At 39.1% G+C, this 26,188-nt stretch overlaps 1 pseudogene; it reads left to right on the forward strand.

The window, feature by feature from the left end:
• Positions 1–3,065: 3,065 nt before the first annotated feature.
• LOC121459802 lies at positions 3,066–3,486 on the forward strand (annotated as a pseudogene).
• Positions 3,487–26,188: the final 22,702 nt, after the last annotated feature.

Raw genomic sequence — 26,188 nt, forward strand, 5'->3', positions numbered from 1 at the left:
TTAATGAGCTGACACGCAGAATTGGTAGGCAGTCTAACTGAGGGGACAAAGGAGCAAATTTTACATTTAAAAACGTTCAGTTTATTCATCTGTACATTATGTACTTTGGAGTTCAGAATACTTTTATTTACTGGGTAGATGACTCTAATCCCCAGATCCCTAAACCTCCAACAGTCTGTCAGATTTCAGAGTACATGAGGCTTGGGGTTTTTAGATTAGAAAGCGAAGTATGTATATACTTGTATCTCTCTCTTTCTCTCTCTCTCATGCATGCACGCACGCGTGCGCGCACACAAACACACACACAGAGAGAGAGAGAGAGAGAGAGAGAGAGAGAGAGAGAGAGAGAGAAAGGGAGGGAGGGAGGGAGGGAGAGAGAGAGAGAGGAAAATAGACATTTAGTATGAACAGAAGGAACCTGTCAAAGGCCATTGAGGAAAAAACAGGAAACAGTGCATACAACAGTGTCGGACTTTGGAAGACCATGGAGAAAGGTCCTTCCTTTCCCTTCAATTTCCACACAGTCCTCTCTGGATGCACACATCAGGAACAGTTGTTAGAGCTACAAGAGAAGGTACAGCCATCCAGTCTCCTCTACATTCTACTTCTAAAGCATTGCTTACTGAGTACTCATCATGAACAAATTTACTAGGCCACGTGTTTATACTCCTAAACAAATGTTTAAGTAATGTTAAGTTATTCTACTTTGAAAGTTGCAGTGATACTTCATTTGTAGTTTAATAAATAAAGCTGGCCTGAAGATCAGAGAGTAAAACAGTCTCAATGGTCAGCCTTATAGGCCAGGCAGTAGTGACACACACCTTTAATCCCAGTAGCCACACTAGTTTGCCTTAGAAGCTGGCCGGTTGTGGTGCACACCTTTAGTCCCAGCACTAGAGGGCAATATAAGGTGGGAGAAGACAGCTCCCAGACAGACAGTCTCATTCTGAAGATTCCTGGAGGCAGGATTGCTATTTTGGACTGAGGCAGAGTTAAGAGCCAGTGGTTGTTTTGTTTTTCTGACCTTCAGGTTGAACCACAATTTCTCTCTCTGGGTTTCTTTTTTATTGATTAGTTAATTTTTAAAAATTTATTTATTAAAGATTTCTGTCTCTTCCCTGCCACCGCCTCCCATTTCCTTCCTCCTCCCCCAATCAAGTCCCCCTCCCTCATCAGCTCAAAGAGCAATCAGGGTTCCCTGCCCTGTGGGAAGTCCAAGGACCACCCACCTCCATCCAGGTCTAGTAAGGTGAGCATCCAAACTGCTTAGGCTCCCACAAAGCCAGTACATGCAGTAGGATCAAAAACCCATTGCCACTGTTCTTGAGTTCTCAGTAGTCCTCATTGTCCTCTATGTTCAGAGAGTCCGGTTTTATCCCAGGCTAATTAGAGATCCTAGAGAAGCTAAATAAGAAGGAGTACCCAAAGAAAAACATATAGGCATCCTCCTAAATATTAAGCTTCATCAGGCGATGAAAGGAGACAGAAACAGAGACCCGCATTGGAGCACCGGACAGAAATCTCAAGGTCCAAATCAGGAGCAGAAGGAGAGAGAGCATGAGCGAGGAACTCAGGATCACGAGGGGTGCACCCACACACTGACACAATGGGGATGTTCTATCAGGATCTCACCAAGGCCAGCTGGCCAGGGTCTGGGTTTCTATTAATTGTGCACCAGAAAGTGAGAACACCGAGTGTCCTTAGTTGATTGCCATGGTCAGGATGACTAAGTGTGTCTATGAGAATATATCTAGAAGAGCTTATCTGAGGTATGAAGAATCATATTGAATGTGGGCAGTACGATCTCATGGGTTGGGGAGTTAGACTCAAACGAGACACAAGCTGAGCACCAATCACTCCAATTCTTGACACCCCTTGACTGAGGAAACAATGTGACCAAGTGGCCTCATGTTCTTGCCACAAGGTCTTCCCTACTATGTTCAACTGCAGCCTTCCTTGTGTTGCTTTGGTCAGGGGTTTTGTAATAACATGAAAAGTAACTAATACTTAGAGATAATAATAATAAATAATATTAACAAAAACAAACTTTATATTGATTAGAAGCAAGGCACGTTTCTAATGAAATAAATTAGGCTAGTCATCTTTTAGCATTTTCAAATGCAAAGGGGGGATAGAAAGAAACCTTTTAGAAATTGTAAAGAAGTTGCTATAGTTGACCTCGTTCTGACTCCCAGAACTTTAGCTGTCACTGCTCTGTTTCAAACCGACTATTAAGTGGTACTAGCACAAGACATGATCCTGTTTCCAGTGTCTTCACTTTGTTCCTTACAGGGTGAGCATACGTGAGGGGACACAGAGAAGCCGGAAGGGAAGGTTCTGATTCCAAAATAGGACTGTCAACATCCCCGTGTGGGATTTTAAATAAATATGCAATTATCTTAATATCACCTTTTATTTCTAAATTTGTTTTAACTGTCATGTTGTTTGTATCAGTTTGGGTGGCACATATTATATTTTAATACAGAGGTACAAATCTGGAATGGTTTCTTCCTGGAGGAAAGTTTGGTCATTTGAAATGGAGGATGAACACATTTTGTTTGTTTTGCCCATGTCTTTTTTCTTTGTGCAAACATCACCAGTTTTGGAACAGATACACATTTTCATGACTTTCAGTTATCTCTGTCTTGAAGAGTGGAACTTATGAGCCAGTCTAAACCAGTTAATATTTGATCTTGTCTGAGGATAATGACATTGTCTGGTTATAATGAAGGGTTTGGAAGAAAAAAAAAAAAAACAAAGAACACCTGGGGAGAATCTGGGGATTTCTCAGGTTGGTGTTTACTCTCTCCTGCTACCATTGAATGGCATGAGTAACCACTACTGTCACTGTCCAGAGTGTGAGGACCCTGGCTGTCTGAGACAGGTCACCACCGACAAAAGCCACAATCAGGAACAGAGAACCAGGAACTCAGCTCCAGTGAGAATGCTGATTAACATGTCCAGACCCAAGTAACCAAATCTATTGTCTTAATCATTTATTAGATTCTAGGTCTATGTGACTTCTTTTTCAAAGCAAGACACATTGCAGATACAGATTGGCAGACATGGCTCCCAGCGCGCTGGCTCCCGAGCCAGAGAGTCGGAAGGGCATTCGGGCCATGTTGCTGGGGCCGCCCGGGGCTGGCAAGGGGACCCAGGAGGCCAGATTGGCAGAAAACTTCTATGTCTGCCATTTGGCCACTGGAGACATGCTGAGAGCCATGGTGGCTTCAGGTTCAGAGCTGGGCAAGGAGCTGAAGGCGACGACGGATGCTGGAAAACTGATGGCTTCCCTCGGACTGTGAGGCAGGCTGAAATGCTTGAGGACCTCATGGAGAAGAGGAAGGAGAAGCTTGATTCAGTGATTGAGTTCAGCATTCCAGACTCCCTGCTGATCCGGAGGATCACTGGAAGACAGATTCACCCCAAGAGTGGCTGGTCCTACCATGAGGAGTTCAACCCTCCAAAGGAGCCAATGAAAGATGATATCACTGGAGAGCCCCTGATCCTCAGGTCAGATGACAATGAGAAGGCCTTGAAGATCTGCCTGGAGGCTACCACACGCAGACCACCCCACTCGTGGAGTACTACAGGAAGCGGAACATTCACAGTGCCATCGATGCATGCCAGACCTCGGATGTTTGCCAGCAGGTTTTATACTGCGGAATACAATGGAGAGTAGGGTAGAGCCAAATTGAAAACAGGGGACTCGTTTTCACCCTTGGTCCACAGGAAAGAAAACCCAATGGGAAATGTATTTCATTTTCCATACGTCCAAGAACCACTGTTGGTCTTAAAGGCAGGCGGGAAAAGAACAACTACTTTGAAAGACCGTCAATGAGCACAGAAAGTCCAGCGAACTTGGACAGAAAGATGAAGCTGACATTCAAGGGAAAGCTCAGCCTGCAGTAAATGTGGGTTTGCCTGTGTGTAGATGTGAGCTCGAGCGATGGGACTGCGGCAAGAAAGAAAATATGTTAAAGGTAAATATGAATTAGCTAGACTAAGGGAGAAAGCACTTGTATTGCCAGTGTCAATAAAGTTATTTTAAGTGAATAAATGTCAGCCGTGAAGCTCCGATGAAAGAGTGGGAGATCTGGTAGCTGGCAAGAAAACGTGGGAAGAGGGGAAGAGACATAGCAGGCTTCTAAGTGACGTTTAGGACTCGGGACCCTGTTTGGAGAATAATAGTGAACTGAAAGTGTTCTAGTCGGGCAAAGACAAGGCCAGATTGGGAGTTTGGAATGCTTGGCGTGAAGGTGTGGAGAATGGGCACAGAAGCCGACATACAATGGTCCAGACAAGAGAGTGTTTGACTACATGAGAAGCAAATAAACAGGAAAACACAGAGACTGATTTTCTTCCATCAAGGGAAATAAAATGAATACAAAACCTGCTCTTGTAAATTATTTGTGTGCTCTTTGGATAGAGACAGCGGTAGTGACATTGCCATGTTTAAGATTTCAGCAACTTGTAATTAGCCCTTCACCAAGGAAATGCTAGAGAGCCCTGCCTGCACAGTGAAAGGTGGTTGAATTCCGTTGTGATCTTGTAGAAAAGGGCACGAGGACTCTCTACATGTTAGTTCATTTATAAAACGTGAGATACTGGCTTCACCCACATTTTTGTATTAAATTGTAACTTTATAGAGTGTTGACCTCCAATGTAAATAATGAGGTTTTCTAAACAAGTCGTGTCTTTACTCCTGAGAAACTTAGTGAATTTCATGGGTGTTCTGCAGACATATAGAACAATCATTTGCACTGTGGAGTTTAGCAGTGGTTAAGACATTTATTTCATTTAGAGTAGGCTTCAGTGACTACTTTAGGTTTTGTTTTTGTGGTTTCTTTGCCAAGCGTAGGTGTTTGCCACCCTTTAGCTTCTTCTTGCATGGAGGGAACTGGAATGGTATGTAACTGTGAAGCAGGTTATTCTACAATGGCCCTGAAGCAGATGACCCAATCCAACAAAGATTAATCAATAATCATCCAGTTCTAGACTGTCATGGGAGTCAAATAACAAATAATAATAATATTAATAATGGTTCATCTTTGTCTCACCTAAAAGTACAGTGTGATTTCATGCCTTTGGTTTCTCTTGTACAATAAACATGTCCCCAGAATACCATATATATTATAAATCAAACTGATGAAAAAAAAAAAACATTGGCCATGTTTTGCATGAGAGATCATATAACTCATTTTGTACTCACAAGAACTTCAGGAGGTAAGCACTCCTGGTAATCCTATTTTCCAGTAGACATATTTGAGTCAATGAGACAAGAAATCCCTTCCAAGGGCAACGCTATTATAGAAGTGGTCTATCAGTCAGCTCCATGCTCCCTGTCTCAGCCATGGCTCTAAAAATACACTGACATCAGAACAAGAATGCTGACCTGGCTATGAGTGTGGAGCTAAATGTCCAGGGTGCTTTCCATAAAATTTATCGTCTATTGCTTCTTCCTTCTTTATTACATGTAGCAATATTCACTATTGCTTTTGCTCATCATTGATGATTTTTCATTAAATTAAATATAACTATTATTTCTTTTTTGCTATTTTTCTTATAGTTTGCAATCAGTTTTAATTACATTATCATATTTAGTGTTCCTAACCTTCGTGATAAAATATACTTCAGGACTTCAAACAATCTATTGCTTAGTTAATGCAACAGTAATCATGAACAAGATTACAATACTTAGAGAAATAGAGCCAAGGAACTTAAGCAATTAATCAGCATCTTCTAGTTTCAAACATCATAACTCTAGAGAGTGGAAATGCACAGAGGTGATCACAGTATGTTGTTCTATTTGAAGGAAGTGTTTCTTTATCTTCCAACAACTTTTCTTTAGAGACATGAATAATCAGAAAGGCTCATCCTTCACCCATGCTCTACCATTGGCTGCTTGTCTCTCAGAGGTCCTACCTGCTGCCAGGTGCTATGACACATTCTGTTCTGTGTGCAGTTCAGTCAATCTTATCACTGCATGTTTAGCATGTTCCCACTCTTCTTTTTCTTACAGAGTAATAAAATCAGTGTATGAGGCCATACACATATTCCCTTAACTATTTCTGTGGCATAAACTAGTAAGTTTATTTTTAATATGTGCTAGACAGCTTGAATTCTCTAAAATACATTCGTTTATATTTGATATTATTCTACACGTTCAGGTAAGGAAATTACTGTTTTACCCTTGAAAAAATATGTGCAAAGGGCACAGAAATAAAATCTTTATTAGTTACTTTACTGTTTCTGTGATAGTGACCATGACCAAAAGCAATTTGGGGAATAAAGAGCTTCTTTCTCCTTACAGCTTGTAGTCTCTCATTTAGGGAAGTCAGCAGAAACTCAAGGCAGATACCAGGAAGCAAAAACTAATACAGAAGTCACAGAAGAGTGTTGATTACTGCCTTTCCTCCATGACTTGCTCAGTCTGCTTTCTGGTGATACCTAGGACTTAACGCTAGGGGTTGCACTGCCTACTGTGAACTAGACCCTCCAATGCCAATCACTAGTTGAGAAAAGGCCCCAAAGGCCTTTCAGACCAGCCTTATAGAGGCATTTTCTCAGCCAATGGTGCTCTCTTCTGCATAGCTCTAGCTTGTGCTGGGTTGACAGAAACTATCAGCACAGATTTACAACTACTTTCTAAAATACTTCTCAGGTATTCTGTGAGATAATGGCTCCATGTTTATAATTTTTTTGCTTCCATTTGTCTGGATCAGTTCTACAGTTCTACCTACTTTTTTTAGTAGGGTTAGATCTTGTTAGAGATGGTCACAACAAAGTATACGGAATGGGTAATGATGAAAATATGGTTTGAGTCACAATTTGGAGTCTTGAGCTAAAAATTCAAGTTGGTTCAGGCTTGGCTTCTTTGGAAACTGTGACAGAATATTCTCACTGTGTAGAGAGCTTCTTCTCCCAATTTCTGCACGTCATCTTTTTCTGTGATTTTGTGTTCAATTTATTTCCTTTTATAAGAATCTAATCCTATTTATTCCCCACCATAACAAACATAGTTTAACTTGATTGTTTTTTATAAAGATTCTATCTGCAAATGAATTTACTTCTGGTATGTCAAAGGTTATAATATCAATATACAAATATACAGAGAGAGAATCCAATCATAACAGCTTTCTAATCTATTTCTAAACTCATTATTTGATATAGATTTTGATACTTTTTCTATGTAGAAAATATCTGTTTATCTATCTACCTACCTATGTATCTATTCATTATCTCTTATGTATCATAAAAGAATTGTCTCTTTATCTATCACTTATTAATTGATATTTTATCTCATATCTGTCTATTTATGTATCTACTACTTGTCTATCACAATCATCACCTATCAGCTATCAACCACTTATCAGTCTGTGAACAATAAAAGAAAAAGAAACAAATGTATTTTTGTATTATATCCTGATTCATTTATAAAAAGTTCTATTTCAAAGAAATATAAAGATTTCATCATTAAAAGTTGTTTAATTCTCATTCTTCCTAAGTTTGCTTCCTCCAACTGTTCTTATTTTACCAACAAGTTTTTGCATTTTGAATCTTCTCAATGAATTTTAGAATTATAATGTTAGTTTTCTGTAGATTTTAATTGAAACTGGACTCACTCAGTTATGTTACGGACATAGATAACATCTGGGCATGTAGCTACCTAACATTACACATAGTCTCATATATTATTCTAGCTGGACTTTACACTTGAGCACCACAATGTGTATGTAATTATATGTAATTACTACTCATTTTGTTGAACTTATTGTTGTTGTGAATATTTTTCCATTTAATTGCCAGTTGAATACTCCTATTTTTGAAACCATGAATTATGTAAATTAATCTTTTTATTCCAGACACTGTATCATCCATTCATAGCCATCTTGATTTTCAATTGCTTTGCATGGGAAACCATGTTTCTTTGAGCCATGTGACTTTACTCACTCCCATAACTGGTTTCACTATGTATTCAGTGACTCCTCCTTTTGATGAAATTCCAAAGTGATGTTGAAAAGAGAAAATGAGAAAAGCCCTTTTTCACCCATTACAAAAGATGTATCATGTAGGGGTCATTCTTGACTACAGAGATTTGTAAATATGGATATTCCTGTGTTATTGGATACACAAAGAAAAATAAACAACAGACATAATCCCAGGTAAACAATTCATGAGCCATTAAATGCTGCATATATCTTAGATGTAGGGAATTGAAAATATGGGAGAAACATCAATTTACACTCACCCATTCATCACAATCACTTCCCCCAAAGAAGCATGACCAGGTTGTTTATATCCATTCTTTACAATATTTTGGCAATCTTTGCTTCAAATTCCACTATTTGTGTGTTTATGAATAGTACTTTTGACTGATATGGATAATGGATATTTCATGTGACTTGTCTTGTTAAGATGTGAATATGATCATACCAGAAAACATTTAAATGCCTATAAATGGAATGAGTGTTCCACAGAACATTTGCATAGTCATGCATTTGTTTGATAACTGTGGCCAACGAACTGCACAGGTCAGTTAAGGAGTAGGACAGCTAGAGAAGTTTTGTCACCTCCTATTGTTATCTCTACTGGTATTTTTAAGATTGTTTTTAAAATTCAGTAAGTTTGGTGGCTTTGAATAGCATCTGATTTTACCTGTAGTATGCATGACAATGTGGTTCATAAATTGAGCATGTTGCAGAAATGGCATTAACATATTTTCCCCTCCAGGATGCTCCCACAACCTTTAGCTTTTTTCAATACCCTTAATGTTTTTCATTGCAGATTTGTAGTTGATGCTTACATACTCCTTGTAAGTAAGCCATGTATTACTAAATACTTACAGCCTTTAATACTTTTTCTCAATTACATTTTATTGTGATAAAGTCATAGTTCTTTACCACTGATACAGCTCTTTGCCACTTATATTCAGCTGAGAGATGTTGAGAATATGCTAGTGTGGTTAGCAAGATTAACTCTTTAAACCCCCATTTTATATGAATGAGATGTTTATACATGATTCTGTCTTAGTGAAAATTTATTAAAACACTTATTTGAAAAAAACTTAAATTTACTACGTAATAAACAATAGCATTTTAAATAATGGTATTTTCTCTACATTACCTTAATTTATTGCTAAACTCAATGACATATTTATTCTTGAGTATCTAATAGAATTTATTGTATAATCATCTTGCTATTTCCAAATTGCAGTGGAGAGCTTCCTTACTTTTCATAGATGTTTGTGATAAGCCTTCTTTTCCTTTCTTTGATTCTTTTATGGGGTTGAATTTTCTGAAATGCACAAATAGTGTTCTTAGATTCTTGATCATTTTGTGGTAGCTGTTAACGGGATTTGGCTGTATCACAGTTTGTTTTTTCCATTCTGTAAATGCTATTCCCTTATACTTCTTTCCTTCTCTGTCTTTGCTGAGTTGTCTGTAACAGCAGATTACAAGCCTCACCCCATTCTCTGGTCACACCCTGCTCCTAGGCAAGTGTAGTTCACAGAGTCACCAGAATGCACTTTTTGGAACACTCTGTTTCTGCTATTATTCACAGGCTGCCAGACATATGGAAAAAAATTTTCTTAGATTAGAGCTTCTAAAACTTTCCATTCTTTCTGAGAAATTTATCTTTTCATTAGATAAACTTACTATAATCCTGGCTGAGAAAAATGCAAAGAACATGTATGAATCATGGAACTACTGTTCATGTATCATCAAAAGTAATTTACAACAATTAATTTACATATACATATTATTAAAGAAGCATATCTGCATGTTAACAGGGAGGACACACTGCTAGATAAACGATGTGAGTTTATGTTTTTCTGTGAGGCCCTGAAGGCTTTCTTACCTTATGTTTAAGCACTTTCTATAGTATTCTTTTAAATATTATTTATGTCTTTCAGGTTCAAGATCTGAAGCAAGCAACGGAATGTGTACTTTACCCTTCCTTGCTACAGACAGTTGATGTTACAGACATATTTCCTCTTCAGCTGTCGATTAGATTCCCTGCCCACCCACCAGCCCACGACCGTGAGCTTTGCCTACTCTTGTTCCTTTCCTTTGATAAATAAAACCTTTTATGCCTTCACTTTGAAATGCTAAAGATTTGAAAATGAAGTGCTTTCCTTACTGTGACAGCATCTGGGGGTATTTTTTTTTAATTAAAATGCAGATATTTCAACTTGATATCACATTGTGAGAGGTCTAATAATTCCAGGCTAACTGAAGGAATTATCACTTACACTTTTCTTGAATTCAGACATCTGTCACGTCAGCCTTATTTACAGCCCATTTCTCAAGCCATATGCCATGGCCCTGCCACCTACTTTTGTGTTCCTATTGGGATACTAGGATTTATTCCAAATGTAGTCAGGTACCGTTGGAAGTATGGCAAAGACAGTATATTGGAGAAAGTCAGCAGTAACAAGCAATTATACATGCTGTTCACTGAGCATATACCAGAGGTAAATGCGAGATGGGAGTCACAATGTCTTTTTTAATACAGCTGTGCTAGGCAGTTTTTATACCGATATCCCTGCTCAGTAACAGCTGGTCCAAATCTCATGACTGTAAATGTATCAGCTTTTACATGGAAGAAGTAACATTTTAAAAATTAAGTAAGAAGAAAAAGAAAAATTAAAAGCAAAACTCTGTCTACAAAAGCAATTGAGGAAGCCATTCCATCTGTGTGGAAGATCTGGGAAAATTTAGATGGATACTTTTCTTCTATTTATCTTTGGTATTTTAATATTTCTATTTTCTATAACAGCTCACAAGAAAATGATGCTTGTTAAACTTAATGAGATGCTTATTCTCTTTGAGATACTTATGAAAATATACAAGACACCCTGGAAAAGTTCCAGTTGCTTTCATATTTACAAAGTTACATAATTTCACAGGACACTTAATTCAGTGTAGGATACTTTGAAGACAGACTTACTAAGTTCCTGGTAAGAATGTCTGCTCTGGAAAAAGTCCTTTGAGAGTTTAAGTATCGTTTGCACATGCTTTGTGTGTGTATGTGTGCATGTGGCATATGTGTTCATGCATACATCTATGCACATGTGTGTGTGCATATGAATCGCATGCATGCATATGTGTGTATGAACCTGCATCTATATATGCATGAGTGGTGTGTGTGTGTGTGTGTGTGTGTGTGTGTGTGTGTGTGCATACATTCATGTGTACCTGTTTGTTTATTGTTGGCTTTTTTCAGGGATCCTTTTCAGAAAGAATGATTCTTGGAGTGAGTGATGAGTTAATTTTAAGATGGACAGAAACATATGCAGCTATTTCATAGTGGCAGACTGAAGAAAACACCCATTTTCTACAGAGTGTGCGGTGGAGAGAAGCATTTCCCAGGTGGAGCTAAAGGTCACAGCACAGACATCCTGTTTACTGACCAGTGTGGACTTCAGCGGATATCTGACTCCAGTAAGAGAACTCACTAGATATTTGACCACAACTGGGATTTTGGCTTGTTCTCCATAACTGTCGAACTACCCAACATGCTCAATACTTTTTTAAATATTTTGAGTTTTTTCCTCTTGAAGGTATGTTAAATAAACATGTGCTCCTCTTCTTTTCTCCCTTCATGCTTGCTTTCCTTTCTTCTTTTAAAATCAGTTTTATAGCTATGGCTGATATTTAGCCATAGCTAAAGTATGTATCATACCTTTATGCAGTGTTTGCTGAAAATATGGTAAATAAAATACATAATTGTAAGGAAACATAACTAATTCCTTCACAGGTGCTGGTAGGGGGTAGGTAGATTGTGGCAATATTTGGTCTTCATGGATAAAGCAAGCACTAAATCCTTTGTGATTAAAAAATTCACACCAGAGATAGAATAAGTATATTTGAAAAGTAATAAATATTTTCAGAAGAACTTGCTCTAGGCATCACCAGACCATTCATCACAGAGAAATAGAACCCAGCTGACACAGAATTGATGTGCTGGTTGTTTTATTAATGCTGTGTATCTGTGCTAAAACACCTTGCCCACTAAATAGAAGAACCCATGACTTCAAATTCTGTCTGATATGTGAAATGAATCTTCTGCCTGGCTATGGGTGGAAACTTTATTGATTTAGCTAGTTTCTCATTTTAGATTCAGCCCCTCTGAAGACTGTGTTTAGTCAGAGAGTGAGAGAGAAAGGGGGAGGGAAGAGGGGGGGGAGAGAGAGAGAGAGAGAGAGAGAGAGAGAGGAGAGATGAGAGGAGACTCTAAAGCCAGAAGTAAAATGACCCCCCAGGTCTTTGTGACTCTGTGGCTAGTTCAATTCTACACAGACAACAACTCCAAAGGCAACCCTGGAATAATGAAATGACCACCTTTCATTTGTATCCATGTTTTTCTTTTCTAGACTTCACAGTGGTTCAGAAATTCCATCTATTCACATTTATTTTAACTCCTAATGACCTTGACTGGGCCCCATGAGAACGCTGACTGGGTCTGACTCCAAGAGGGCATAACCATAGCTTAAGCAACAGAAGGGCGCTCCCTGTCAGCTGTGTGCCAAAGGAGAGGAAGGGGATAAAAAGGACCGAATCCTGCCTGCCTTAGGTTTCCTTAAACCTTCTTGATTCAGGATCAGAGCAGACAGCAGCTCAAAGAGGAAGACAGACATCCCAGAAGGAATTGAGCCTGATGTACTCCCGGGACTAGGAAGTCCTGTTTAGCTAAAGTCTCCTACAGTTCCTACCATCTCTAGACGCATTTCAGGTGACTAACACAAATGTGAGGGCACAGGCAAAGGGAAGAAAATAGCAACAGAGTTTTATATGATTGTATCTAAATGTTAGGAAACTTGGGTGTAAAACGAGGCATCATTTATTGAAACTTCATTTCAAAGAAGGATTATCTAGAAAGAGTTCTAATGACTCCTGGGAAAATTAAAATGAACTCTTAGTGAATAAATATGTGGTGAACACAACATGTACATAACTACCAAAATGTGTGTGTGTGTGCAAAATGTATTATATTGAAACCGTATGTGTATTAGCAAAACATGAGCTTGTCTCCCACTTCCTATCCCTTACAATTTCTTTCAAATTCTCTATACAAGTATCTTTTTGATATTCTGTGGAGTTAAATCCTCCAAATACTCATAGTAAGTTGAAAATATTATGAGATAAAAATGAATTTAGAGCTAGTCTTTAATCCCAGCACTCGGGAGGCAGAGGCAGGCGGATCTCTGTGAGTTCGAGACCAGCCTGGTCTACAAGAGCTAGTTCCAGGACATGCTCCAAAGCCACAGAGAAACCCTGTCTTGAAAAACCAAAAAAAAAATAAATTAAAATTAGAGCTAGTCTTGGTGGTTAACACCTATCCAAGCTCCAAGGAATGTTGAAAGGAGGATTGATAGCTTGAGGCCCTTCATGAGGTCCCTGTCAAAAAGAATGCTTTCAGCACTTCAATCCACATGATCAATTAATTGTCAGGGCTTAGGAAATTAGCAACACAGTGGCCTATAGGACATCTATGGTTCTCCCTGGTGTCTATGGCTCACCGGTTATTCAGAATCTCTAAGTGCCCTGAAGAACATCTGAGGTTCACTATGGCTTACTAGCTCTTTAGCATCTCTAAATACCCTGCACAGCATCCGAGGTTCACCCTGGTGTCTCTGACTTACCATCTATCCAGCATCTCTAAACACAATGCTGCATCTCACCCTCCCTCTGAAGATCAGAAGTTAAAACCTCAACTAGGTTTTCTGTTGACTGTATGCTGATTTTAAACATTGTAAAAAAGGAGACGTCAGAAGATTTAGCTGAGACATAAAACTCCAGTTTTGTTTCATCTCTAAGAATTCTGTACTCTTTATAATTTCCCTGGGACACTGTTATTTTCACTTACTCTTTCCTTATTTTTGAGATTATAATAGAACTGTATAGCATTTCTTCCTTCCTTTCTCCTTTTAAACCATCCCATATATCCCTCCACACTCTGTTGCAAACCCATGGCCTCCCCACCATTGTTACTGAATGCTTTGAGAGAGATGTTTAGATACAAGGTAGCCAAATAAATTTCTCTATTCATCCAATATATGCTTTATTTATTTGCTTGTCTAGACATTAGACACTTCCTTCTTTCTTTTCTTATAGGGAAGGTCATAGGTACACAGGTCATGGGGGCAATATTCCCTACCCTGGGCAGGTATTCAACAATGTCTGAGTACTGGTGAGATATGTTAAAGCATTACTGGTAAGGATGAGATCCTTTACATTCTTACTGTGAACACCTCCTGTGGCATTCATTTCCTTCTAAATAAGCGAAGATGTTTGAAGACACATGATGTGGGAAGATGCTTAAGAGGAAAAAGGTGCTACTCAGAAAGGAGTGGAAACTAGGAACTAAGCAAATAAGCCAGATGAATAAATATTACCAGTCTGTAGGCCGAGTTTCAGACTGCAAAGCAGGGCTACAGGACACTTGTTGAATTTTGAAAGGACTTCATGGCTGTGCCTATATATTTCCATTGCTGTGCCCAGTTTCTGGTGTTAGTGGCATTCTGGGAAGCATTCAAAGAAAGCAGGGTCACCATGGCAACTGGCACTGTTACAAGAGAACCTCAAAGAGGAAGGAACAGAATGGACAGCAAGGGGCAGCATGGAATTCATCTTCCAGAACCTTCCAAGTAGAGGCAGGCTCTCCACTAATGCTCCCCAATGGCCAAGATAAAAAAAAAAGTTAAAAGTACATGCAAGGGAGATATGAGGAAGCTTTAGAAATCCTATATGCTAACATTCTGTTATTACAACAAAAGTAATATGTTTTTGCCATTCAATCAACACTTCCTTTATTGATACTTTATCCCTGCTGAAATCTTGTATAAATAGTTAGGATACTGTGCCTTATTTTGTCTCCCCAACTTTGTAAAAGGAAAGAGTCAGACAAAAGCTCCAGTGTCCTGTTAGCTTTATGTACCTTAGAATGTAATTTCTCCTTTGTTTCAACCACTTATAGCAATAGGTGTAAACTTCAGAGCTAAAAGGCCCTCAGAAATTGCTATATTTGAAAGAATGTGCTAAAGGGTCAAGGGTCATAAAATTTCCTTGTCCATTTACATAGGTTGCCTGGTTACTCTTTATGCCTGCCAAATTTTGTGAGGGTATATGTATGTGTGTGTGTGTGTGTGTGTGTGTGTGTGTGTGTGTGTATATATATATATATATATATATATATATATATATATATATATGGGTGAGAACAAAGAGAGTTGACAGAAGCTGGATCAGAAGTTGGAGCTGAAGTATCGCAGAAATTAGCAGAGAAAGAAAAATGAAGAGAAGGAGGAGGAGGAGGTAGCAGAGAACTGTAATTGGAATTAGAATTGAGACAAAGAATTCGGGCTAAGAAGTTATAATCAGGACAGAAGAATTAGAGCAGAGGACATGGACGAGCAAACAATAAAGAGACATAGATGGAAAAAACTTATTGTGAGTAGATTTCTCAACCCTCAGATTTTAGTTCATTTTGTATTTTGTAGAGCCCTTCTTTTGAACCCTGAGAGGAAACCTTAGAGGCCAGACCTTTAAAGTTTCCAATAATCTTCTAAGTAGACAATGGCTTCGGGACACATTTTTGTCTTTTGATGTTCATCATCATGAGACCTTTTTTGCATGACTGAACTTTAGGGAGCCAGTTTGGCCTCATCATTTGCATCTGCTTTTCCCACCTGAGGTATGGGTGGTATGGGTGGGCCTGCTTCAGATTCAGAATCTAAGAGCCTCAGTTCACATATAATAAATGAGTAGCTAATTTGGAAAAAGTTCAATTTTGTTATATGTGTATGTATTTCTGATCTTGATTAAGGCATTGTGATAAATGTGCAATAATACTGCTAAACACTTCTGACTCAAGCAAACACAAGGTTGTCCCGTTTCCTAGCATTTTCTGGTTGGATATATAATGTCATAATGAATGTAAGGGAAATATTTAGGACATTATCCTAAGAATTAGGAGAAATCAATTATATGATAAATAGAACATTTTTCTATTTATTTATGCAAAGAACTTGTTTTTCAGTAGGATTTGGTTAGGTTGCTCAGGCTGGCTTGAACTCATTATCATCCTTCTTAGTCTCTCAAGAATTTAGGATAAGGTGTGGGTATCTTTGTGTCCAGTTTAGAACTCTGCATAGATGTTTTGGCCTCTGTCTTTCCTGAGAGCTACACTGTTGTGAATTTCATGGGTTCAGTACTTAGTGACCATGTATAGGTATGAATTCAGAAAGTACCCAGGTCATTTTTCATATTCTTGTTCTGCTTTCAAAAGTCATGATGAATTATAAAGAAGTTGAAAGTTTACAAAGCTCTAGAAACAATTTGTGCTTCGTAACTAAACAGTTTTTGTGTTACTGAAAAATACTAGATTAGAATGAATGAAGATGATATATGACTCAATAACCAGACTAGGAGAAAAAAAAACCTCCCAGTCAGTCCCCATAGTATACATTAACTCAGAAAACATCAGTACACATAGTATACATCAACCCAGAAAACATTAATCCATATAGTGAGCATCATCTTAGAAAACTTCAGTACACATAATATACATTAACTCAGAAAATATCAGTGCACATAGTATGTATCGACTCAGAAAACATCAGTCCACATAATATACATAACTTAGAAAACATCAGCGCACATAGTATACATCAACTTGGAAATAATCGGTATAACTTCAGTGTAAGGTAATAAAGAATTTTCTCAGCCAGCTTTGCTTTGTAACTCTATCTCAAGCTGCCAACTGGTATGTTACATACACATTGTTTTATTTTTCTGTCCCTGATCTCTCACTAATTTCTGGGTTTCCCTTTTCCCTGAGATTCATTCCTTATGCTTACCGCCGCCGTGAAATGAATCTATCTTGATATTAATTATGCAGTCTAAGTCACAAAGATCATAAGGGCACTTGTGCATGGATCCACAGTTGTCAGACATTGAATGTTTCATGTTTTAGGATATATTCTGAGTCATGTAGAAACTCCAGTCTTATAGATAGAAAGGAATAATGGTTTCACATATTATCAAGTGGAAAATTCTATACTTCTGTGGAATTCTATGCTTCCTTTGATCTTCATTACTTTCCCCCTATTCTATAGTTTCAAAATAAATTCCATAATAATATCTCTGATACACAAGGTTGCTATTAGTATGGGTTTAGAGATGAATCTGTTGAAGCACTTTTAGAGGGAGCAACAGTCTTTCCTGGTTATTTTCTTGACATTTGACCTGGAAGCACCTGACCTTTTCGGGAGTATGACATGTATAACTGTATGACATGATCTGAAACACAGGCTGCTGGAAACAATAAGAAGCATTTTGATATGTGTGAAGCTTCTTGCAATGCTACATTTCTACCTTTAAAAGCCCAGAAACTTGATGAATTGTATTTTTGGAAAGTCATGTATAACAAGTTTGCCACTGCTATGCTACATCTTTCCTCACACTTGTGCTGGAATGAATATGGGTGAGTCTGGAATGTTCTCCTTGCCACCTACTTAGTTAAAGAAGTTCCCATTTGTTCTACAACTAGATGGGGATGTAGGGGCCTGAAGCACATGACACTTTTCTGATTGGATCAACCTTGTACCCCATACAATGGCATCTGGAAGAATGATATCTGAAATTTCTTTGCATGAGATGAAATGATGTAATGGAATACAAGTCATGTATGTATAGTTCATAAAGCCAATGTTGGATATTGGTACCTATTCTCTGTTGTCATTATTATATCATAGAAGTAGATATCAAGGAAAGGAATTTTAAAGGAGATGAGAGAGAAAATAAAATGAAATCTTTAATAAAAAATGCTATATGTTTTAACATTGGCTAATGTTGCAAAAATCCAAAACTGCTTGAGCTTATTGTTAGGTCTGTTACAGTGGCCTGGGAATAAATTTGTGCAGTTAGAACTCTACAATATAAGAAAGCTCCACAGATGATAACTTATCTAAAACAGGCTTAAAAACAAGTCCAGATTTGGGAAGTGGGTTTTTTAAGGGCTTTTTTTTTTCAAAGTCTCTGTTTTAAAAGTCCTCTGATCATGACGGTATGACAAAAATCTCCTATTTTCCAGAAAGTTGCAAGTCACCAGAATTTTAATTACTATCCATCAATAATTAACAAGGAATGCAGTTATTAATTTATAGCAAAATGGTTATCTAAGCACTACAGAAATGAAGACTTAGCAACATCAAGTGATGTAATTCTACTGAGAAAAATCTGTGATTCCAGAGCTAAAAGAATTGATTTCTCACACCGTTTTCCCTTCAGCCCAGTGTCCTACAATCCCTTCTAACAGTCAAAAAATATTCCTTGTTATACACATCTTTACAGTTTCTAAGATCAGAGGAAAAACTATTGTATGATGTAGAGATTGTGAAAATTCATTTCATTCAGACACCAGGTAAGAAGCAAAAGGACAAAAAAATCTGGAACAATAAGGGGAAAGGAAGAAAGGAAGAAGAAGAGGGGTGGGGAGTCAGCTTAGGCCAGAGGAAAGCTAAGGAAGAGGAAAGAGGAAGGGGAGGAAAAGGAAGAGATGTGGAGGGGAAGGGAGGGGAAAGGATATGGGGGGGAAGGGAAAGGGGAGAGAAAGGTTTTGGGGAAGAGGATTGAAGAAGGAAAGCTAAGTAAACTGAAAAAGAAATTTGTGTTAAAGTATAATGCAGTTCTAATGAACAGCAGAGATTCTAGTCATTTGTGCATCTGGATGTTAATATTCTTGGAACTGTTAACTACAGTGGAATCACAATAGGGAAGCAAATGCTGGGAACTTGGACTGCATCCTCTTGTTGCTGATGGAGAAAAGCAGGAAGTGAGTTGGCATGGCCAACCTTAGCTGTGGTGCTCAGCAAACAGAACATAGCCCTCAGGAATCAGGGTGCATGAGAGATGGAAGCCAGAACAAAGCACAGCTGACCTTCGGGTGATCTTACTGGTTTCTGACTTTGGTGGTCTACAATAGTAATAAGCAAGAAGTGGAAAAGTGTTAGCTACTGGCCACTCACTTCTATCCTGGAAATGAATAGGACTGAAGAGATCAATCAGAGCATGAATTTAAAGGACAGGGGATTTCAGAAAAGAGAGGAATCTAGTTACTAAGTCAAAATGGACAGCAGAAGATTCTCAGTTCTCCAGCCCACATCCCATCATCAGACTGCTAGGACAAGCACAGAATAACAGGACACAAATGCCTACCCTTTCTCTGTGGTGCGATTTTCCACAGCCAATTCTGAAGTAGCAAATTCTGAATGCAGAGCTTCCCAAACCTACATCCGGGGAGTGTTGAACTCTGTCTGTGTTTACAGATTTCTCCTCGGGAACAAGAGTGGGTATTTTAGAGAAATAAATGGGACTGTGACACGTTGCAAAGAATTTATGTTTACTTTTGTTTTTGCAGCTCCCAATATTTTTTTTATTTTTTAATTTATTTATTTATTAAAGATTTCTGTCTCTTCCCCGCCACCTCCTCCCATTTCCCTCCCCCTCCCCCAATTAAGTCCCCCCCCCCAGCCCGAAAAGCACTCAGGGTTCCCTGTCCTGTGGGAAGTCCAAGGAACCCCCACTTCCATCCAGGTCTAGTAAGTTGAGCATCCAAACTACCTAGGCTCCCACAAAGCCAGTGCGTGCAGTAGGATCAGAAACCCATTGCCATTGTTCTTGAGTTCTCAGTAGTCCTCATTGTCCACTATGTTCAGAGAGTCCGGTTTTATCCCAGGCTTTTCCAGACCCAGGCCAGCTGGTCTTGGTGAGTTCCCAGTAGAACATCCCCATTGTCTCAGTGTGTGGGTGCACCCCTCATGGTCCTGAGTTCCTTGCTCGTGCTCTCTCTCCTTCTGCTCCTGATTTGGACCTTGAGATTTCAGTCCTGTGCTCCAATGTGGGTCTCTGTCTCTGTCTCCTTTCATCACTTGCTGAAGTTTAATATTCAGGAGGATGCCTATATGTTTTTCTTTGGGTTCTCCTTATTAAGCTTCTCTAGGATCACTAATTATAGGCTGCTCAACTTTCCAATATTGTTATTACAAACTTAATGTTTCTATTTTTAAAAAAAAAAAGTGAATGCAACTGACACTCAGATATAAGAAGGGAGTTTTCTCTGAGTTAAGCCTGGAGCTCCAGGGAGAAAGGAAAGGGTCATCACACTTAGGGTGAGAATGTAGATAAGGAAGTTTTGCTTTAAAAAGGTGTCAGTGTTTCCAAGCTGAGGGAGTTCCTGAAGGTGTCAGGCAGGGAAAGAACCCCAAAGAGGTGAGATTGCAAACTTGGTTCAGGTTGAGTCTGATGCCAGGCAGTTTATTGCCAGTATGTTTAAACACAATGCAATCTGGAAGTTTCCAGGTGTAATACAATCCCCAGTGCACAGGAAAGCATAATTACACAGAAACTCAATTCAAGGCACGTGCTATTTCTTCCCAGAAGCTGGATTCTCGAGATAAGCTCTCTGTCCTAGTTTAAGGGCCCAGGGAAGGATCTGACCTGGTCTCAGTCATACATTCCGTAGGGGTCATTTGGGTTATGAGTCATCTCTGGCCCTGCTTGGGGAGTTTGGGAAAGCCCCCAACTGTACAGATAATGCAAATGCCAGTTAGATTATTAGCCGTCTCCGGTCCTGGTTGTAGGAGCTTGATATGGCCTAGCCCAAGTGATAACACAGATCGTCAGGCTCTTAATCACCTCCAATCCTTCCATCTTCTGGATGGAAGAACAGGTTATGTATCCATTCCATTGAGCAGACGCTCCTGTGTGCTTAGCATTCCTGCTTTCCCTGTAGGTCTGTGAGTACAAGGACTTTGCGCTCCCAACACCCTGGCATTTAGTAATGCCCGTTACTAATAATGTTAGCATTAACTTGAGTGAGAGAAATACATTAAACCCTCAGGTCAGCTGGGGAAAGATACTTGGAATTCACTGAGTCTCAGAGACTATTTGTGACACATATGTAAGTGAAGAGTGTGTCTGAGCCTTAGTAGTGAGAGTGTATCCCACCAGGAGTTACAGTATAGAAGATCAGAAGATTGAGCTGGCATAGCAAGCTCAGGGGGGAGAGAAGTATATAAAGAGTCTGCCGTTATGTTGAAATTTAACATAAGATGACCTCAGAGCAGAGAAAAACTCAATCAGGACTAAGTTAGTTTCTGTATCTCGGCCGTTTTGTGTCTCTGATTAAGTGTGCCACCTCTTTGACTCAGTGTGTTAATACAAAATGGGCCTCATGAAGCCGTATGTCTCCTAGGTGTACTGTGGGCCAACTGCAACAACACCACACATGGTGACTAAGCATGTAAAATCACCAATGAAGCCGTATGTCTCCAACGTGGACTGTGGGCAAACTGCAGCAGCATCACACACAGTGTCTGAGCATGTAAAATCACCAATGATGCTATTCTTATCAACACACTTTCAGAAAATAATGACACGTCACTCTATAGTTTAGGAAACTAAACACACAAGAAGAAAAACTATTATCTATATAAAGACTGTCCTTCAAGTGGACCAAATCCATGTGAGTGGAAAATCTTACAGTGCAATGCTTGTATGTTCTTGTTCTAATCTCAGATCATGCAGCATTAACTATGGCCCAGTATTTAGCACAGGCTACTGGTTCCAAAGACATTATAAGAAGTTGCTAAACCTAATTTTTTGTATCAAGTTACTAAAAAACTCCCAAGAGTGGCAAGGAAACAGCATGTGTTTCAAGACTCCAGCATAAATAGTTGATAATTTTGAGTTGTGGGTAAGAAGATAGAAACTTAGGCAAATTGTTAAGAAATAAAATTAAAGAATGGGTAAATTTTGGAAGTAATAAGCATGATAAAGCGACAGGAGATCTGTAAGTAACCCTATGAGTCTTAGTTCCCAAAACAGTGGAGTTTATACTGTGAATCTCAGTGGGCTGCATCAAATTTATCTTTTGACAAATGGGCTTAGACCTTTAGAAAAAGAGCAGTGTGGAGAAGTACTTTAGAAGAACATTTGCTGCACTGTTTAACAGAATCACTTCAGCAAGGAGATCTTTATAAGGCACAGCAAAGGTCCCTTTTATATTAGACTCCATCGTTGTCACAGAAGCATCTGCATGAAGGCTCAGCGCTGCTTGTGTTGCAGAACTGACTCAGGAACTAAAGGACTTCCAACGCTAAATGTGACCAGCATGAAATGTCATCTGCTTCCAGAAACAGCCACAAGAGCCTGCAAATGACAAAGCAGGCAACTCTGCCAAAATTCTGTGTTGCAGAGTTAGTTCTCTTCTTCCTCTGAACACTACTGAAATCTTAACTATAAAAATTTTATGACATATCCTCTTCTCTTTCCCTGCATAATAAAAACAAAGGAACAAGAAACAATTCTTCAGTCTCAAGAATTAACACTGGGTTTGCTAATTCATCCACAAGGAAGAGTATAGAAATCTCTGAAATGATGTTAAAATAATGTAATTACCTCTAGTAGCCTCAGCACTAGACTAAGGCAGGTGACTAGGGAGTGAGACAGAGTCAGAGTTGCAAAGAGGCAACAATTAGCTGAGTGCTATCCCATAAAGATCCAAGCATTTGGCATTTGTCTTCTGTATGACAAACTCATCATGTGTTGTATGACACTGGGAGAGACACACAAACTCTTCTCTTCCCAGATAGGGAACCCATAACAGACAGCTTACTGGGGTTACAGACAATAATATTAGTGAACAGTATTCGAGGAGTGTGGTTAAATCAAAGGCAGCTCACAGAAAGCATAGTCCAGCTCTGGTGGCCATAGATGCTGAAACCCTGGAGTTGTCCAAAAGATTAGTTGGGCATTGGCACATTGAGCCTTCTTTCCTCGGTGGTCCTGACTGCTTATTCATCTTTGGGACGTGGGAACTTTGTGAGTCTTGCAAGTTTTGGTGCCTCCTGAGATTCATGACTTTTCTTGCGTCTTAACAAGCCCACCTTTAGTATTTTGAGACCCAGTGAGCTTCCCTACAAGAGGGAATGTTTCAGGACAGCCAACAGTTGTTAAAGTGCAATTCCCCTAAGGTTTACTTGAGTACCAGACAGAGCATTAGTGGGTAATGTTCAAAATATTTGTTAAAGAAAGTGAGGAAAACTCTTTCTACAATGTCAATAGCTTCTGAAGGAAAGATTAAGATAAAGACAGATACTTGAATGTAAGGCAAAAATGTGGCCTAGAAAACATTTTTGGCAAAAGGCCAAAATCATGAGAGAACTGTCAAGCTAAAATTAAATAAAAATATAAACAAGTAATAAAGAGTTGTTTCCACTTTGTCACACAGGTTTATATTGAGGATTGTTTTGGCCACTTGCCCTGTCCTCATCACTAAAAAGAAATCCTCCATTCTGAACTGTGTAATTATTTGTTGGAGTGATATTTTTAAGGGAATAAAGTGATAAAAGGAAAATAAGCAATTACAGAGTGGGAATACAATGTCTATAAAAGTAGAAATCAATATTAAGGAAGGACAAGAATAATTTTCAAGAATTGTTAGAAACGTAGGTGTGGGTGGGGGATTACTGTGGAGTCCTCTACCTTTGCGGAAAGCAATCTGAGTGAAATATTAAGACACCCATGATAAAAAGCAACCCCAGGGAGCGGAAGTCATGGGGGCAGTGGGTGTGTGCCCCATTAACTATGCGGGGTTGAGAGTCATCTCCTAGGGAAGCTGAGCCAAGCTGAACTGCTCAACCTGAAAGAAACTAGCAGATTGAGATACTTCTCTTCATGTAAAGAGAGACAGAATAAAGCTGGTGTCTGTAAAATCAGGGAGGCAAATGAAAATCTGAATGGTTAATTGAAACTGGAGCCAGGATAGGGAAGTGTTTAATATTCTAAAGGCACTGAAAAGATCATTTTCCTCTACACCTATATGGAATATGCCTTTCAAAACTAGAATGAATGTCTCTGCCACCCATCAAAAGAAACAGGAAGAAAATAAGCATAGAGGCCATGTACCTGATTTGGAGCATGAGAGCATATGAACTGGAGAACACACTGCTCCAAGACAACAGTGTCATTATCTTAGAAGCCACTGCCTTCCTAGGAGTTCCCTCACAACAAAATCATTGTCAACAGGCATGGTGTGCTATCTCACACCTACAAAATAAACACCTCAAGCAATTACTCACAAATCAGATCACTCACCCTGCTAGAAAAGCCAGTGAGTGTCACTAGAAACAGAAGCAGAGGGACACTAGAAACAGGACCATAGAGCACATCACGACTATGAGGAAACAGCCCTACTCTAAGTGTGGTGTTCATATTGAAGTTCTAGCACCAGCGAGCTGAGGAGGAAGGATTGCCACAGATCAAGCCAGTTAGGGATGCATAGCCAGACCAGTTCTCAAACAAAATAAAACAACAACAAAAACAAAATATAATAGAAAATAAACAACCTTATCAGGAATGGCACAGTTTAATAAAAAAAAACAAATAAACAAAGGACTCTCTTTTGGCTACAAAAATCAGTGAACGTCACTTCAAAGTGATATCCAGGAATGACTGTGTTTTATGTGATCTAGGAAACAGGGTCTGCCCACCAGTCCATATGAATGTTGATCCTTTGAGGCCAAGCTGTGGAGTTGGTCAGATACATGGGAAAAAGAAGTTCTAGACTTGACTTAAGAAGTAGATGGACACTGTGAGACCTGGCGAGTCACTTATAATTGTGAACAGATTTAAGGTTTCTCTTGTGCTAAAACAACTTGACAGAGCATAACTTGGGGGGCGGGTTTATTCTATCTTACAACATTCAGGTCATACTCCATTACTGAGAATGGCAGGAACTGATGCAGAAGCCAATGGAAGAACATTGCTTACTAGCTTTTTCCATATACCTTGCTCATCCTTTATTTTTTTCAGCACCCAGGATTGCCTGCTCAGCTGTGGCACCATCTACCTCAAGCTTATGCCTCCTGTAGGAATCATCGATCAAGAAAATGCATATAAGCTTTCCCACAGGTCAGACTAGGCTTATGTTTTTAACTGAGGTACCTTCTTCCAAAATGACTGTAACTATGTTGAGTTGACATAAAACGATCCAATACAGAGACCTTTGTGATAAAGCAAAGAACACATTGGAGTGTCTTCCTATAAGGATATAGAGCCCATATCTCTTATTTGCTGGCAACAGCTTCTCCTGTCTTCTCAGCTTCCTAATAGTTCCATCATGCTGTATATGTCCAGGGCAGAGGAATAAAATATTATCCACAACTATATCAATTTGACATGGCCTAAGGAAACCAGATGGGGACTATCTAGGACAGAGAACTTGTTAAGTAGAATTGAAGGCAGTATACTGAACATAGTTATGAGCACTCTATGAAGAGTGACAAGAGACCAGATGAACTAGGATTAGAACAGCATAAGCTGGAGTCTGTGTTAACATATTTAAATATTATCATTTATGTATCTAGGAGCAACAGACAGAAGCAAGCCGCAAAATGATGAAAATAAAACATAGCTTCAGAAAGATGATTTTAGTGATCAGGGAGGGAATGTAAGGAGAGAGGAAAGGCTGGTGAAATCACTCTAGCATCTTCATCTAACATCTTCCAAAGAGTTCTGAGAAATTTTTTTTGAGAGGAGGTGAAAACAATCTGAGAAAAATATAGTAGTTATAAACTCTAATCTTTGGCTGATGTTTGAATATAGGATGGAAGACAAGAAATGATAGTTCTTGGGCTGGCTCCAAGAGCGTGAACTCAGGCCAAGATCTTCCACACTGAGTAAAGACAATCAAGAGGAGTATATTAGCTCTGTATGAGGCTTTGGTGTGCAGGCCAGTGGTCCCTTTAGACATCATAGAATAAGGAGAGATTGAGCACACAGTGTTGTGGAATATTATCTGAACTGGGCAAAGATGCACTACATTTGTTTATGCTGCATCTGCTTAATTAAATAAAGATGTGTTACATCTGTTTCACCCTGCCTGCCTAAAGCACCTGATTGGTCTGATAAACAGCTGAATGGCCAATAGCTAGGCAGACAAAGGATAGGTGGGGCTTCCAGGTAGAAAGAATAAATAGGAGGAGAACTCTAGGCTCCAGAGATGAGGAAGGAAAGAAAGAGAGCCACACTGGGCCGGAAGCTAAGCAGCTGCCAGCCAGACACAAGATGCAGTGAAAGTTAAGATGTGTAGAAAGAAAGAAAGAAAGAAAGAAAGAAAG

This window comes from Microtus oregoni, unplaced genomic scaffold (assembly GCF_018167655.1).
Source record: "Microtus oregoni isolate MIOR12 unplaced genomic scaffold, Mior012 000019F_ref0000042, whole genome shotgun sequence".
In the NCBI taxonomy this organism is placed as follows: Eukaryota; Metazoa; Chordata; class Mammalia; order Rodentia; family Cricetidae; genus Microtus; species Microtus oregoni.